Source organism: Wyeomyia smithii, chromosome 3, assembly GCF_029784165.1.
Source record: "Wyeomyia smithii strain HCP4-BCI-WySm-NY-G18 chromosome 3, ASM2978416v1, whole genome shotgun sequence".
Lineage (NCBI taxonomy): Eukaryota > Metazoa > Arthropoda > Insecta > Diptera > Culicidae > Wyeomyia > Wyeomyia smithii.
The window spans coordinates 24849360-24853712 of record NC_073696.1 but is presented as its reverse complement, the minus strand read 5'-3'; positions in this window follow the sequence as shown (position 1 = coordinate 24853712).

The window sequence follows — 4353 nt, the reverse complement described above, 5'->3', positions numbered from 1 at the left end:
GAAGCGGAGATGCCACGAAGCAAAAAAGCAAGCAAAATGGATCGGGGCTACACCGCGCGCTCCATGTAACTTTATAAAAACACCAACGAAGAGATTTTACCTCTTTGGTGCTATTCCTTATTCTTCACGTGCCGAGTCGTCGACCGAAGCAGCTAGCTTGAGTGCGTGTTACCTAGCAAGCAAGAACTCAATTTGCCTTCTGCTCCTAGTGCGGCGCGTGCTTTACCAAGTCAGGAAATAAGTAAATTAAAGTTGTAAAATTGGTTTTATAAAAAAAAATTAAAACAATTTATGAATTTCAGAGCAGCTCAATAATTTTAACGAGTTCGAAACTAAATGCAAATGCTTGTCAAATCCCCAGATTTATGAAATTTTTTAAATATTCAACTCTTTTTAAAAGAAATTCAAAATGGTTAATGGGGAAATAAGAGCCAATGAGTTTTTGGTTACAAGTTGTATTTCCATAAATTCAAGAGAATGCAAGAGCATAGGTTAGAGAGCTTCGTAGCCGCAAGGTTACAGAGTCCGCTTTGATAAGCGAGCGGTCGTGGGTTCGAATCTTAGTAGAATCGGGCCATTTGGTTGTCAAAGGACTTTAACATGGGTTCATTCTCAGGCTCTCTACTACATACCCTTCCTTCAAGCTAAATTCTATAGTACCCTTGCTGACTTTCATCCTAACAAAAAAGTCCCTCTTATAATAAAACTGTTCTGAGTAACGTATAACAGTTCTCTTCAGGAAATTGTAATTATGACGCGGTTTTGGCTGGAGGAACGAGGTTTCGATACGACTCCTTCCTCTTGACAAAAATATAAGTCCTGCTTATAATAAACCTGACCATAGATGAAGCATTGAGTGCTTCTTCAGGGAATTGTGATTGTGACGCGGTGTTGGTAGGAGGAACGAGGTTCGATAAGACTCCTTCCTCTTGACAAAATAAGTCCTTCTTATAATAAAACTGATTTCAGAAATATTTACCCTCTACAGGGAATTGTATATGGCGATATTGGCACGAGGAACGAGGTTTCGATAAGACTCCTTCCTCTTGACATAATAAGTCCCTCTGAGAATAAACCTGGCCAGAGAGGAACGTTAGGTGTAGCCTCAGTTCAGGCAATTGTAATTTGGCGATATTGGTAGGATAGCCTCCCCAGCTGGTCTCGAGGTACGATGCTGGCCTAACAAGTCAGTCGTCGTAGGTTCGAGTCTTGACTCGGGAGAGACTGTTAGTGTCAGTAGGATCGTAGCGCTAGCCCCGCAATTGTCCTGTACGCTTAACGGTTGGCTGCGAAGTCTGTGTCTAGTAAACAGAAGGTCAAGTTCCGAATCGGAATGTAGCACCACGGCTTTGCTTCTGGTAGGATAGAAAAGAGGCTCGGTATAGTAGAGCAGTAAGCTTGAAATGTAAGGGTAAACTCTCACACACAAGCACGGATATAAATTTAAAAAAAAAGCGTATCATTCACTTCAATAGTGATACTGCCAATAATATGAAGTGCGGAGTACAGAAAACACCTGGGCAATATCACAATAGATCAAAATGTCTCTGGTCGCAGTGATGAGTCCACACAGAGAAAAAAAAGCATAGGTTTAAACTTATATATTTTTTATAGATAACCACTGAATTCATTAGGTCTCATTAGTTATGAAGGTGCACTACAAAAGCTCGAACCGGAAAAAATGGAAGATTACAGCTATTTAACTATTTCTGGGAATTTTGGTGTCGTCAGCCATTATCTTGTTTTTCAGAGACTTAAATGAGTTTCCTCATAAACATAACATTTAAGCGACGAACCCGGCGAGTGATTGTTATACGACACTCTCATGCAAGTTGATACGTTTCGGCAATAGCTAGAAGGGGCACCAAATTAAATAGGAATGGTTGAATAGCTATAATCTTACATTTTTTCCGGTTAGAGCTTTTGAAATGCCATTTTTTCGTTTTGATTAGTGTTAAAAATAGATTCTAATTTATAATTTGATGAGTAATGTTTAAAATTTAGTAATGCATACGTTCTTGGCAGTGGTTGAAAGATGGGGATGTGAGGATATAGCAAGGGTCGTTTTACCAGTGCACTGGGTGAATTAGTAGCTTAAGTAGTTTTTTTTTGTAATCATTCACACTAGTGCAGCATGTGCCACCCCGATCAGAAGAGTATAACTAAAAAATTACAAAATTCTTTCAACACGAGATACAAATAACAAAAAAAATTGATATGATTTTGTATATTTTCATATGCTGTTGAAAACAAAATTGAATCTGAATGAGTTATAAAAACAAATCCTGAAATGAAATTTTTCTAAAACCAATCTAACATTTTTTTCGTCTCTATCAAAACTTGTTGTTTCTAACAATAGTTGTTATCAAACTGTTCTATATGCTATCTAATTTTGTTAGAAAGCTGATACGTTAGTAACAAAGTTTGATATGGGTTTTATATTAGTAAAATATTTTTTGTTATAATTTCTGCTATTTTAACAACTAACGGGATCATATTTAAAACACAACCTGAGAGATTTTTCGCATAACAAACTAACAGCTTCTGCTACATTTTTGTTTTGTCTTTCTGATCGTAACTATGCGAGATTTTTAATAAGTCCGACTAGGTTTTTTTCCATTAAACGTTTTTCGTTCTCATGTCCATACCTACTTTTTAATGAATTTTTCGTTTCGAAAAAAAAAACAATAAAAATATTACCTCCAACTGATCACGGGACATTTTTTGTACTCATTTTAATATCATTTTATTAATTTACTGCCAATTTTGAATTGACTTGGAGTCCATTTCGCAAAAATTTTGGACTCGTTTTAGAACTGTTGTTAGAACAGTTTTTAATCCGTCTAGAGCAAACTGAGTTGTGAATTATTTTAGAATAATTTCTCAATCTGTTAGATTTATTTTGATCCAATTCCAGAGTAGATTTTGTATTATTTTACAGTCACTTCAGGATTGTTTAAAAGCACTCTATTCTTTCAAAATTTGCAATATATTTTAAGATTTGCATTTCGGTTCTGCTTTGAGCCGTAAAAAGACAACAAGAGGATCTGCTGATTCATCTAGGTTAATCCAGGCACGCGGAGTGAATTGAACTGGGACAGGAGAGTAGTGGATAGGTGGGTCAGGATCGGGAGGGAGAGGTCTACATTCATTGCTCAAGCTAGCGTAGACAAGAAATACGTACCTGCTTTTGTCTGCCCCTGTGTTGAAGCGAATTTCCGCAGGAAGCTCGTCTTTTTCAAAGACTCGAGTACGCCGATCAATAAAAACGGAAAAAATCTGCCCCACACTGGAAAAATGAAGATTATAGCTTTTTTCTGTTCATATGAGTTTTGATGCCCCTAGTAGCATTGGAAGTGCCTCAAAATGCCGCAGAGTACTTGCACGCCGGATTTGTCGTTTCTCCATTTGCTTACGTGAAAACTAAAATTTAAGTGTCAGAAGACATAACGCCTTCCGATGCGGCTGGGAAAATCAGAATTCACAGGAACGGTTAAAAAGCTCTAATTTTACCCCTATGAATTAATCTAAATTTTCAGTTTTTTCTCGAGATTCAGACCGATAATATATTCAAAGCAAAGTAACACGGTGGAAAGGATAAACGTATAGAATTTACTTTTCGTTCGAATCCCATTAGTTTGATGGTTCAACGAAATCGTTTTTTTTTTCGCAAGCAAACGACGCATGCACCCACTTGACAGAGCGATAATTCCAACGGATTCTAAACACCCCCCCCCCCCCCCCCCAACCGGAGTCGTCCCCACCACCACCACCAGTCATCTCATCTAATGTTGCCGTCATTTTTGGCTTATTCCCTGTTTCGTGAAAGCATCAAGGTCCGGATTTGGGGTGGTGCAGTAACCAAAAAAAAAAACACCCGTGTAGAAACGTGTCGGTTGGATGAACTGGCCGAAATAAACGAGGTTTAACCAGTAATTATAGGACTGGAGGAGTACGTTTTTTTTTTGTTCTGTACCAGTAACCAGCAACCAAGCACCAGTGCACTGCACTGCACACAGTGGTGAATGTGGTTAAATGAAAAACCGAATGGGAGAAATAAAGTGGGCGAAAGTTATTAAACTTGTGGCTGGCTGACGGGCTTATTCTCATCCTCAACGTCGTCGTCGTCATCATCGTTAGGTACGTGATTTGGTTGGTTGCATTTGGATTTCTAATTTTTATTCAATGGTTCAGCAGCTTTGCATTGATTCTTCTAACGAGCGAAAAAGCTCACTTGGAGTTCAAGAGAAGGCACTTTTCTCACCAAAAAAAACTTACCTGTTGGGTGGAAAAGCGAGTCATAGTAACTGTACGGATTGGAATTTCGGATTAAGGGGAAATAGTCTTCGCAAG